At 43.3% G+C, this 14113-nt stretch overlaps 1 pseudogene; it reads right to left on the bottom strand.

The window, feature by feature from the left end:
• Nucleotides 1–714: 714 nt before the first annotated feature.
• LOC136643075 (5S ribosomal RNA) lies at nucleotides 715–831 on the bottom strand (annotated as a pseudogene).
• Nucleotides 832–14113: the final 13282 nt, after the last annotated feature.

Genomic DNA, 14113 nt, shown 5'->3' on the forward strand with positions numbered 1-14113 from the left:
AGAAGAACATATCATTGGATAATTTAGTTTATCTTACTGCCAACAAATACAGTCTGTTGTATTTTAGACAAGACAAAAAAACACATTTCTTTTAGAGAGGAGAACTTGTTTTAATAATCTATTCGCTAAGATTGATCTAAAATGTAATGCAAATAGCTATCTTTGTAATTGTCACATTTACATGATAAATATGCAGAAGTCTGTGTCTGGACATTTTGATAGTGTTTCTAAAGTGCAGTCATGCATATCTAGTCAAAACTAAGATAATTCAGTGTGACTTAGTTCCAGGTAAGTGTGTTTTGCTGGTTATTGAAGTGGTTCCAACAGTTTTGATTTGTGCCTTTATAAAGATTGATGATTACCCATCCTGACTGGGAAAACCCTTTGATGGCTCAAAATTTGGTCTGTTTCTCTTAAATGCATTTCGTGTGAACTGTCTAAAATTATACGTAGGGAAGCAACAGCTTAGGTGGTTCTTGCTCAACTAGTGGTAGGGATGGTGGGTTTCGACCAAAGGAAACCCACTACCACTAGAGTGCTGAGAAAGAACCACCAAAGCAGTTGCTTCCCTACAAGTAATTTTAGATATTTCACAGACAATGTATTTAAGCCACCAATTATTTTGCCGGCTTGCTTGCTGCTTGTTGCCAGTATTTCAACATACACTTCATTGAATGGTTGGCAACCTTCAGACTCGAAAGACTATGGTATATAAGCCTACAGCACCCGGTATTCCCAGGCGGTCTCCCATCCAAGTACTAACCAGGCCTGACCCTGCTTAGCTTCCAAGATCAGATGAGATCGGGCATGTGCAGGGTAACAGTTGCTGTCATGGTGTCTTCTGAAATAGAATTAAAATGTGAGGCTAAATCCTGAAGAAAAGAGTTGGTGTAGCTGTGTTCGTTCTTTTTGAAGGAGGTAATGAAATTTACTTATAATTTGTCCAGCACCTTAAATGGAAACAGTAGAGATTTATTGGATATACCCCCAGAAGTTTATGGGAAAGGATGGTGGATTGGTAATTCTTGGGATAGAATCTTGGAGATCTCTGTGGTGACTCTATACTCAGTGATTTTCAACCTTTTTCATGTCACTGCACCCTGACAAGGCACTAAAATTGTCAAGGCACACCATCAGGTTCTTGATAATTGCCAAGGCACACCATGCTGCCAGTGGGGGCCTAACATCCCCATTGGCCCTACTAATAAATGACCTTCCCCCAAATTCCTGTGGCACACCTGTGGCCCATTTGTAGCACACCAATGTGCCATGGCACAGTAGTTGAAAATGGCTGTTATAGCTTATGCCATGCTCCAAGCACTATGTAGGTGTCTGACCTCCTTGTCCATAAAGGAGGAGAATCATACTTTAAGGTAGAGCATATGCTTTGATTTGTCCCTGGGGACTGTCCCTTTTCATCCCAGCACAAGGTCTTCTTTAATGTCTGTTTGTTGGTGTTCTGCATCTTTTTAGATTGTGAACACTTTTGGGATTGGGAGCCAATTAGTTATTTGATTTTTTTCCGGTAAACCGCTTTGTGAACTTTTTTTTGTTGAAAATACTGTTAATAATAATAATAATAATATAGGTATCCAGCTTCGTCCTTGACATCTCCAGTTGAAGGACTTTGGGTATCAGGGCTGGGAAAACCGATGCCTCGTACCTTGGAGACCTGCTTCCATACAGCCTTGGGCTAGGACAGGGAATGAGTGGGTTGACTCAGTACGAGGCAGCATCAGTTAATAGCTTCATAACTATCATTGCATTTTCTCCTGAAGATATAATGTAGCCTTCCAGTAATCTTGATCTCAGTGTATTTTATAGCTTCTGCTGCTTGTAATCCTGAAAATGATTCTCAGTGGTCTGGTTCATGATATCAGTGATGACATTGCAAGTGAAGGTTATACTGTAGTTCTGTCCTCTGCTTTTCTTGTATGATGTTCTCTGTTCTTAAAATAGATGATGTAAGTTTTTGTTGTTGTTGTTGGGATTTTTGTTTGTTTATAGTGGGAAACCTTTATAGGCATGTAGAACACTGTAATAATTCAGAACAATTTTTGGAAAAAATTGAATATTTAATGAGACATAAATAGCTCATGTCTCTTTTTCCCACATGGCTATTTCTCTTTTCCTAAAGCTGACATCAGGTATAGGAGAAAGCTAATATCTTCTTATAGAATTAAAAAAGAAGAAATCATATAATAGAGTCTATAGAGCATTGAAGAAATTACTTGTAGGATACTGACTCCTAGCTGGATAACATGAACTAGCCTTTCCCATCTGTAGCTGTTGCTGTTGGGAACACCATTTTTCTTCATTGTGCAGTTCCTCATTGCCTTTCTTTTGGTGATGACCCAATGTTAGCTGCTTTATTGTTTTAAAAATGAAAGTATTTTGAAAGTAATGAACTATGGAACCCAGCAATGACAATCTGTATATGTATTAACAAAATAAAACAATGCGTTTCTAATGACAGTTGATATGGAAGATGGGAACCAACAATAAGATGCCATTGACACAGCATTCTCATGGGGTTAGTTGCACTGAACTGCACTAGTTTCCCTCAGTGAATGTAAAAAGTCTATAAATCTCTCTCCCTGTCTCAGCCCCCAAGGCATTGTCGTGTGGCGACTGGAACTCTTTCTTGAAAAGGACCTGTGCTTATAAAGACGGGCCTGCTTGTTGAACTAGCAACATTAGAATCTTGTTAAATCAAAGCGCCAGTGTGACATGTTTGGATGGAGAGGAACAGGGTTAGAATTTTCGGATGTGCTCTGACGATAGCTCTCGCAGCCACTTAATGTTGATGGAGGTTGATCTGACTTGGTTGTCAAGGAAACTGGAGTTACTGGTCCTGAATAGGTGTTTAGGTTTGTATTTGCGAAGACAGGCTAATAGTGGACTGTAACATACATAAAACTCTTTCTTGGTGGTGCCCCTATAAATGGTACCTGCCGTTGAGCGATGCTTCCTACACAGAGTGCTGGTGTGGTAAGCGGCTGAGCTGAAAGTTGGTTTGAATCCAGACTTTGCCATGTACTCACTAGATGTCCTTAGGCAAGACATTCCCTCTCGGCCAACTTCCTAGTGGTGATATGGGGATAATAATTTGCCTTTCAGGGTTGTTGTAAGCATAACAAGAAGATAATATATGTGTGTGTCCGTCTTGCTATCTGGTGCCTGAAGTAAGTCAAGGTTCACATGGGCCCTCCTGGGTTCCCCACTGGTTAGTCTGTCCTTGGTCCTCCTCTGCTCAGCTCTTCTTGGGTCCTTCCTTCAGGGTCTCAGAAACTGCCCTAGAGGAGGTGTTTATCCTCTACCACAGGTTACTCCTTCTGTCACTGGGCTGGCCTTTTGAATCTCCCAAAACTCAGCAGCTTGGTTGCCCTCCAGCTGGAGAGTGTTTTCCTCATCAGGCTTGCTTACATGTTTAAATTCCCTGGGGCTCCTGGCTAGCCCTGTCCCTTCCTGCCTCTTTCTCCTTCTCAACAGCCTTCCCTCACCTGCTTCTCCACTTGCAGGGATGTGGGTGGGCTGATTTCCTGTCCCTCCTGGTAAACTCATTCTCTGATGATGGGGAACACTCTGCACATTTAGAAAGTGATATGCAAACAATAAATACTAATTGCAGTTTGTGTGTGTATGTGTGTGTGTGTGTGAGAGAGAGAGAGAGAGAGATGTGGTGTGGTGTGGTGTGGTGTGGCGTGGCGTGGCCTTTTCATAGAATAACTAGGAAAATAACATGAAGAAGGGAAGGTATAAAGATGTAATGATATGTGGTTTTGCAGAAAAGTTAGAAAGGTATAGCAACCAAAATAACTAGCAGATTTAGTATCTTATACTGAAAATTTTTTTACAGATTCCAAACTGTCAAACAGAAGTAAAAGCAATACTTAGATTATTGTTGAGATGCATTGTAAACATAGTCCACTGCAGCCATTCCTTGTTGATGTATTTTTTTAATTCCTTCCAAGAAAACAAATTCGAAGCACTGTGATTTGTTGCCTAAGAAAATAGTTAGCTGCTGGTGCACTTTGAAAAAGAGCTCCATACACTTTGCATCAACATCACTCCCTCTGTTAAATATTCTTTTTCTTCTTCTGACTTGTGTGGTTTATGTCTGTTTATATTTTCACTAATTGCCTTCTTTAGGCACTCTCTGGGATATGCCCCACAAACATTCAGTGCATTAGCATTTCTAGAGTAATGAATAGGCCAGTGGTCAAAGCATCACAGAAGCTATAGCAGCTGAGACTGTGCTTTTAAGCAATGACATCCAGAATCACTGAACTGGAAACTGGTAAAAGGAGAGGGCATTATTTGTTGTAGTAAAGACTGCCACAAGTACATTTTTCCTGTCTGTGAGTGACTACAGATGTGAGAATTGGGGAACAATGACCTACAGCTGATTTAAAGTTTTAGAAAAATTATGTGATACAGACTTCCTGGTACAGTGCCACTTCAGAAATGCAACCCACCAATCACATGTTCCCCTTTCCCAGTCAAAAACACCTCCATGTGAAGACCTAGTGTGTGGGAGAAGTTGTTTAACTCAGCCTTCTCCGTGATATTTCAATGTCTTATATTCATGAAGATTTTCATTTGGGAGATTATTCAAATATGCAGTCTCCCACCAACATTTTGAAATAGTGCAGTTTTTTTTTGGTCTTAATGTTCAAATTAGCTGTCAGTGCACATCAAAAAGGATTTAGGTCAAATTGTTCAATGGCCCAGAGGTTATCTACACCTAGAGAAAACTAATCAGGCAGCTCAATCCACCTTAACTCTGTGTGTAGCAATGCAGTGGCGCCAGTGTGATACCTGCTGCATCCCACGGGTGAGTTTTGGCCTATGGAGGCTCCTGCGGACAAGGGGACATTTGTTCCCTTGCCCCAATGTAAGCCCCTACTGGCCCATTGGTTCTACTCGGATCTGGACCAGTGATATTGCAAGTCCGTGTGGACCTGTGAAGGTGGATTGCATCTGGATAGGAAGGTTGGATTCAGTGAATGCTGCTGCTGCTGCCAAATCTGCCCTTTCCCAGTCCGGATCCACCCTGCTCCCTGCCCCCATTGCTGAACCGTCCACCCTCTGTGTGATCTTACCTGGTCTGATGGTCATTCGACTTGAGTCAGCCCACATGCTTTGGTGTGTCACCTTTTGCGACAGTCAGTTTTTAAATAAAGATGAAATCATAGATGTACAGCATAGTCCTAATCAAGCGCTGCATTGCCATGTGGGGATTTATATAGGATTGAGCTGTTAAACTGAATTTTCCATTTCTACTTCAGATATTTTCTAAACTGTAATGTATAAGAGAACTTGTTATACCAAGTAAGACAACTTAAATTGTAATTAAATAAACCTAGGAAGGTACATTCTAACTACATGCAACTTTTAAAAAACAACTGTTTTTAAAAATAATAGATGTTACTACCGTATTTTTCGCTCTATAAGACGCACTTTTTCCCCCCCAAAAAGTGGGGGAAAAAGTGTGTGCGTCTTATGGAGCGAATACTGAAAAAAAAAAAAACTCCGCCCCTGGCCCCGCCCCCTGCCCGCTCTGCTCGGCTCCGCTTCCCAGGAAAGCGTGGGTGGGGTGGCAGTCTTGCTGAGCAAGCCCGCGTGTCTACTCAGAAGTAAGTCTTAGAGTCACTGGGGCTCACTCCCAGGAAAGCGTGGGTGGGATGGCAGGCAGGGGTGCTCATTATGTCGATCCTCGAGCTACCAGTCCATCTCCAGGCGAAATGAGTCAATCGCCGGCTTCTCTCCTGTCCACGCATCCCTAGGAGAGAGCCCCTGGCAGGCTTGTGAGCCCAGGGAGCGAGCCTAGGGAGTGAGTCCAGGGAGCCCAGGGATTGAGACAGGCTCCTCCCTGGGAGAGGAGGCGCTGGCAGGCTTTTCTCCCGTCCACTCATCCCTGGGAGTGAGCCCCATTGGCTCTACTGGGGCTGACTTACCTTTCCCCTGCTTTTGCACTGGTATGTATGGAGATCTGCACCCCCCCCCCACTTCCATCTGTTGGTTCTGTGTGCAGAGGGTTTTGCAATGGTCTTGCTGTGATGCCTATACAGAGATCTTACCTGCCCCACGCTTTTCCCCTGCTTTTGCACTGGTATGTATGGAGATCTGCACCCCCCCCCCACTTCCATCTGTTGGTTCTGTGTGCAAGGGGTTCTGCACTGGTCTTGCTGTGATGCCTATACAGAGATCTTACCTGCCCCACACTTTTCCCCTGCTTTTGCACTGCTATGTATGGAGATCTGCGCCTCCCCCACTTCCATCTGTTGGTTCTGTGTGCAAAGGGTTTTGCAATGGTCTTGCTGTGATGCCTATACAGAGATCTTACCTGCCCCACACTTTTCCCCTGCTTTTGCACTGGTATGTATGGAGATCTGCACCCCCCCCCCACTTCCATGTGTTGGTTCTGTGTGCAAAGGGTTTTGCAATGGTCTTGCTGTGATGCCTATACAGAGATCTTACCTGCCCCACACTTTTCCCCTGCTTTTGCACTGGTATGTATGGAGATCTGCGCCTCCCCCACTTCCATCTGTTGGTTCTGTGTGCAAAGGGTTTTGCAATGGTCTTGCTGTGATGCCTATACAGAGATCTTACCTGCCCCACACTTTCCCCCTGCTTTTGCACTGGTATGTATGGAGATCTGCACCCCCCCCCCCCACTTCCATGTGTTGGTTCTGTGTGCAAAGGGTTTTGCAATGGTCTTGCTGTGATGCCTATACAGAGATCTTACCTGCCCCACACTTTTCCCCTGCTTTTGCACTGCTATGTATGGAGATCTGCGCCTCCCCCACTTCCATCTGTTGGTTCTGTGTGCAAAGGGTTTTGCAATGGTCTTGCTGTGATGCCTATACAGAGATCTTACCTGCCCCACGCTTTTCCCCTGCTTTTGCACTGGTATGTATGGAGATCTGCACCCCCCCCCCCACTTCCATCTGTTGGTTCTGTGTGCAAGGGGTTCTGCACTGGTCTTGCTGTGATGCCTATACAGAGATCTTACCTGCCCCACACTTTTCCCCTGCTTTTGCACTGCCATGTATGGAGATCTGCGCCCCCCCCCCACTTCCATGTGTTGGTTCTGTGTGCAAAGGGTTTTGCAATGGTCTTGCTGTGATGCCTATACAGAGATCTTACCTGCCCCACACTTTTCCCCTGCTTTTGCACTGGTATGTATGGAGATCTGCACCCCCCCAACTTCCATCTGTTGGTTCTGTGTGCAAGGGGTTTTGCAATGGTCTTGCTGTGATGCCTATACAGAGATCTTACCTGCCCCACGCTTTTCCCCTGCTTTTGCACTGGCATGTATGGAGATCTGCACCCCCCCTTCCATCTGTTGGTTCTGTGTGCAAGGGGTTTTGCACTGGTCTTGCTGTGATGCCTATACAAAGATCTTACCTCCCCCACACCTTTCCCCTGTTTTTGCACTGGTCTGTATAGAGATCTGCTCCCCCCCCCCCTTATATTGGAATCCAGGAAGATCTGGTGAGGAGGTAGATGTGGTGTCAGCAGTGGCCCCTTTAAGGGTAAGGCCTGGGCATCCAGCAGAGAGTTGCTGCACAGCTGCAGCCACTGGAAGGCAATAGGGCCCTCAGGGATATAAGGAGTACCAGAGGCAGAAAGGGTTTGTGGGTTTTGAAGAAGTGCAGGTTGGAGGTAGGGGAGGAGACTGACTGGGTTTATTGAATTTGGAATCTGACTGTGGATTGTGACTGGACTTGGATACCCTGATGGATTTAACTGACCTACCTGGAACCTGACCTTGGACTGTAATTTGGCTTATTGGCTCTGGACTCTGATTTGGTAACTCTGAATGATGGGACTGATTTACTTGGCATCTGTGGACTGGAACTGGACTCATTTTTGCTTGCTGCACTGGTGAATTGCACAAGGGGGACTGATCAGCCTTAAGCGGGCACAAGGCCCAGTGGATTGGAATTTGGCAGAACATCATTGTAGTAGAAAGATAATGTGATCCCCTATTTGTATGCACCTACTTTTGTGAGCTTCATAAATTCTGACTCTAGCGATGATGAGTTCTTGGTGTTTCCAGAAAACTAGAGTGCTCAAACCTTTAAGTCTCTCCATTTGTTAATGACAGTGATAATGGTTCTTAATGCCACTGTTGACTGCTGTTCACTTTACATGGTTCAAATGTTATTCTGTTATAGTTTATTAAATATTTTATTACACTATTTGGTTCAGAATATTTTTTTCCTTGTTTTTCTCCTCTAAAAACTAGGTGCGTCTTATGGTCAGGTGCGTCTTATGGAGCGAAAAATACGGTAATTTAATAATCTCTTGTTCATGACTTGTGTTAAGATGGTAATTTGATGTTAATTGAACAAAACTCCACATCGGTTGCAGTTTTATGTCAAAGCACGTACAGTGGGCCCTCCATATCTGCAGATTTGGAACTCACAGATGTCATCATCAGTGGGTTCCGAATTCACAGCTGGACCCTACTGAAGACCTCCCAGACGTGACTGGAGCTTTATTCAGGTCATATCTGGGAGGCTTTTGCTTTTCACTTTAAAAGCCTCCGGGTAGCATTTGCAAGGCTTCTGAGGGCCGCAGAAGGACTCAGGACATGTCAGAACCTGTTCCAGTCATGTTTGGAGGATCTAGGTGGCCCAAATCTGCATCTGTGAATTTCGGTATCTGTGGGGGTTCCGGGAATGGAACCTCTGCAAGTAATGAGGGCCAAACCAAAAAATTTTGTTTTTTGTCTTTCACTTTTTCAGCACGTATCCAAGATTTTGGAACAAGGTATTTTCATTCCTGATCTTGTCTGATCTTGGAAGCTAAGCAGGGTCAGGCCTGGTTAGTACTTGGATGGGAGACCGCTTGGGAACACTGGGTGCTGTAGGCTTATACCATAGTCTTTCAAGACTGAAGGTTGCCAACCATTTTTCTTTTTACTTTGCAGAATTGCCCAGAACATTGTAGAAGCAAGGGCTGGAAGTTACTTGATCAACTAATGTTTTTTCCATGAGAAAAGTAAATGTTCTTATATTTGATTAGTCAATTCATAGATATTCATGACTTGTTTGAACAAACTGCAGAGGTTAGGTAGTTAAAGGATATAATATGAAAGTGGACTCATTAGGTTATCCTGTTGATATGGAGGACCTACACCAATTTGTCAGTTGATGGGCCCTGATAAGCAGTCATTTTAATAACTCTTCTTGGTACTTGTTCATGTATATGTTCAATATTAATAGATTTTTAGCATAGTGTGTTTTGTACTATTTATTTATTTATTTGTAGAGTTTATATCCCACCTTTCCACTCTAGAAAAGAACACTCAAGGCAGCTAACAAGTGAAATATAAACAAGCAAGGCACTGCATAAAAGGGGAGGGTATAGAGCTGGTGATCAGGGATCCAAGATGATGAGCCACTCAGCAACAAGGGCCACAGCAAAGGGTCATACAGTCTGCTGATCCACTGTCTTGATCCATGGGTGAAGAGCCACGAGCAAAGAGCCCTTTGGCTTTTGCCCTTTGGCTCGCACCAAAGGCTCGCACCTCTGGCATGCCAGAGGCTGATGTACCTGAAAACGTGGGGAGGAGGAGGAGGAGGAGAAAAGGCAGTTGGAGTCCAGCAGCTAGCCCACAGGGGTTCCAGTCCTTCTCCTTGCCCTGCCCTGCCCTTGACTTGAGATGCCAAAAGCCTTCTCTCCCAGCTGTTCCACTGAGTGGAGACTGTTCCCACTCAGCCTTACCTTCTGATATGCTTTTAAATCAGCCTATTTTGAAAATGAGAAACATGTAGTTGAAATTCTAAATATTAAAAGTGATTTCAAACTTAGAAATACATTTTAAAAATCCCTTCCATGTAGCCATTTTTCCTAAGCACTTTATGTACAGTTCAGGAGGCAATAGCACCAATTTGCTCTGTAGTAATTAGACAAAGATATTGGCAAACTGGGTTTTGTGAAGCCTGCCAATGACTGGCCTGTGAAAGGCACTATGTAGAAAGAGAGACTGAAGATGCCTGGATGTGTTCTTAGAGGAATGAAGCTGTCCTCTATACGAACTGCATAGCAGAGAACATTTATATATCTGAAAACAATGCAGTGGTTCTCACACATTTAAAACCGGGATGCACTTTTTAGAATAAGTATCTGTCAGGACCCACCGGAAGTGATGTCATGACCGGAAGTGACATCATCAAGCAGGAAAATTTTTGACAATCCTAGGCTTCAATCCTACCCACACTTACCCAGAAGTAAGTTCCATTGACTATAATTGTTAAAAAAATAGACATAGTAGCTTGTTAAAATTACTGGTCTGTATTATTTCCCGAAATGCATTCTCATACTATGGTAGCATCAAGTCTAATCCTTGTTGGCATCCTTCAGTCTCGGAAGACTATGGTGTCACGCTCTGAATGGTGGTTCTGGAACAGAGTGTCCTCTCCAGTGCGCGAAGCCTGGGTAAAGTAGGTATGGAGGATAGGCTGTTACCCATGCAGCAAATCCTCCCTCTCCACGTTGCTGAAATGGTCCAATGGAAAGGCAGAGGTCAGTATGGTTGGTTCCAGCGGCGTCGCAGGAGTTGCCAGAACACGACTGTGTTCAGCCATGAAATGCCTCAGGGACTCCGGCTCCGGATTTTGCCTTGAGGTTGACTCCTGAAGCCTTTTCCATAACTGGATGTAGCCACAAGGCAGTGGAGGTTTGGGATCAGAGTTTTCCTTCTGTCAGATGAGCTTCCTTCCCAGGCTGAGTCCCAGGCTGATGGGCTGAGTCCCATCTACCCAGTGGCTGTTTAGTCACCTCTTACGACAAGTACAGCCAAACTGAGGGCCTATTCTTATCCCCAGCCCCCAGGGGATAAGTCTAATATATAAAAAATCTAATATATAGATTATATATAATATAGTCTAATATATAAGTCTAATATATAAAAGTCTAATATATAAAAAATAAAATATTGAAATGAATGCGGACCCTCCTGAAATTGACTCGTGACACACTTAGTGAACATAAGAACATAAGAACAGCCCCACAGTCCTGTGAGAGTCCCCACAGTCCCGACCCACAGTTTGAGAAACACTGCCATAATGAAAAGGAAGATCATTGAGGCCTGATTGTATTCTGACTGAAGATGTGTTCTTCATAGTCCTGATTGATGGGATAATATATAAGTAAACTTTTTTAAAATAAAATATCTTTATGAGTATTTGGTGACCTAACAATCATACAATATAAGAATGAGCACTGATCAGCCTTTAAAGTAGTTGCCAGAAATTTTTTTTTTTTTTTTGCTAAAAATATAGCTGTTTCATTGTCCGGGGATCCTCTGCAAAAGGCACGAGACCATGTGATTTGGAGTGAAATGGACCATGTTTATTGATCTATAACAATTGATCTGTAACAGTTGATTAATTCAGAACTGCAGCAGGTCCTATCTACACAAACTCTCCCCCCCCCCTTTTAAGTGCAGGCACTTAGTCTGGAGGCTACAGATGCAACTGTCTCTTTCCCCTTAGGCAAAACACCCTGACTCTAACCTGAGGTTGCTTCTCAGCTACCCCAGCTTTCAATGTCAGCCCTGAAAAAGGGGTCAAGGCAGCTGAATCATTCTGCCTACCCCGAGCTTTTGAGACAGATATCATGATTCAAGCTCAACTGATCACCAGCTTGCATCCCCAAGCCAGACATCCTCTTGAGACCAATTCTGGTTCTCCATCTGACTCTCCGTTACCGCAGAATAGATGCTGAATCCTTACTCCTACTCCCTGTCCCGCACTGTACCTGCCAGTCTTGGCTGTCCTGGCTAAACACCATATATAGTCTGCAGTAGTATTCACTCCAAATGCCAATCAGAAGCGAAGAATGCTTCCACATCCCCTAATGGCAACCAGCTAATCCCAGACTATTGTGATGGGTGGGTGGGCTGGATCATGAGCTGCTCCAGTCTTGGAATGCAGAGGGATGGAGGCCACATGCAAGCTGCGCATCTCTGGCCCCACCCTTGGCTTGCTCAGGCAGCAGTCAGGTGCCCAGCTTAATCCCATGCCTTATGCAGGCTGGGACCAGGAAAAGGAAGCCCCCACCACATCCAAGGGCAGCCAGTGGCATTCCATGGAGCTCAGACTGTAATCTAGAAAATAAGGCTAGTGACTGTATGCAATTGAAAAACATCAGTATGATTGCAGTTACACATGGGGTTTATATACAACAAATCTTATAAGTTTTCCAGACGGCTTGCGTGTTGCTGCCAGCACTTGGTCTTTGTCCAACATATTGTTCTTAATTGCTAAGTCTTAACATAGTTGAAAAGCCTTTCGGGTAACTTAGAAATTTAGTTCCTTTTTCAAATATTTTAGAGACATATATTTTTGTCTACAGTCCTTTATTATGCCCAGTTCTAATTATTGTGGGTTTTTGATAGATGTAGATGAGAGGAAAAGTTTTTCTGTGCTAAAGTTGTTGATGAAACATTGACATAAATTATCACTCTTATACCAGTTTGGGTGTGCATCATCAGGTTCTGCTAGCAAAATTACAGGTACTTTGAGATAATTTTAAAACCACTGTTTACAGGAACTGTTTAAGACGTAAAGACATATTTGTGTTTTTCATGGTAGACATTTTTATTTGTGGTCTGCTTTGGAATGTCTTGTAAAAATTCCAGAGAATAACTTTTTAAATGATTATTTAATGGTGGATTAAAAGGAAATTGTTTAACGACAAGCCTGAATGCTTGAAAAGAGTATCTCAAGTCTTCAGTTAAATTCTGTTTCCTGTTAACTTCGTCTTTTCAAGTGTTCAGGCTGCCAGCAGGCAGTCTGCATGATGCTTGTATTCTTATAACAACCCTGTAAAGAACATTTTTGTTCAGGTAAGCATTTAAATAATGTTAATGGGTGTGCAGGGGCTGCAGGGGAGTGTGCAGACAGGGTACCCCATATCTATGGGGGAGTCCCTGGAATGGATCCCCTGAGGATATGGGGGCATGCGTGTAACCATATAATTTATAGTCTGAACCAGGATAATTTTGAGAGTGAAAGGGAGGAATTAATTGATTAATGACAGGTGTTCATCACTTAACAAAGGGGATGCATTCTGTGATCCTCATTGCTAAACAAATCTGTTGTTAAGCGAAGGGAGCAGCATTGCAAGTCTGTCAGTTTCTTCCTCAGAAGCAGCACAGAACAACATCAAGGGGTCACACACGCCTCATATCTTGGAGCTTGAAGGATCATGCTCAGCAGTACACTTCAGGCAAGTGGGAGTTCCTCTTCAGTGATCAGGAGGAGAAAAAGGACAACCACCACAGGAGACTTTGCAAGATGCTTGGGGATTAGAGAGGGGAAGGTGACAGCCATCATATATGTGGTCGGTCATTGATTGGAACATCACTAAGTGACACACCTGTAATTAAAATTATATAGTTTTTTGAAATATTTGCCTTTTCACTGACAAATTGGTCTTTTTAATAGATCGTTATGTTGCTGAACATTAAAGAAACATAAACCGGATAATTATTCTTGGTGCCTATTCATGTACTTTAAACCAATTTAAATACTTATTGGGAAACCCTTACAACCCTACAATTAAAATAGGCAAGCTTAACCAATCTAATATTTTAAATTAATGAACAAAAAATTGCCTTTATGAAGAGGCAGAAAACAATGTACCAGATACCAGTGTGACAAGACAACCAAGAGGGGAGATCAACCAGACTGAAGACAAAACAGGAAAAGGGAGGGGGGATGAACTGCAAAAAGTGAAAGGAAACTGCAAACCCTCCCCCGTCCAAAAAGGGAATGAAACACTGTGCCGAAAACAAGGCAGTAACATGGAAGCTCAAAGCCTCTGCTGGAACTATGATGAAAAGAATGAACTGTCACATTCGGACACTAGACAAGCTGGCTGAAAGCCATAAGGTCAAGGAAGTGCTGCTGCTCTGGATTGAAACAGGGCTCCCCCCATTTAAGCCAGATACCAGCCAGTTATCTGTATCAACTTTAAGTAGTGTTCCCCCTGAGCAGATGCAAGAAAGATAGTGGAGAGTGCTCAAATTTCAGAACTGGAATTCACAGTACTTTTGTAGTGGAGAGTCCTTAGGATATCTGGAATTCTC

This window comes from Tiliqua scincoides, chromosome 2 (genome assembly GCF_035046505.1).
Source record: "Tiliqua scincoides isolate rTilSci1 chromosome 2, rTilSci1.hap2, whole genome shotgun sequence".
Taxonomy (NCBI): Eukaryota; Metazoa; Chordata; class Lepidosauria; order Squamata; family Scincidae; genus Tiliqua; species Tiliqua scincoides.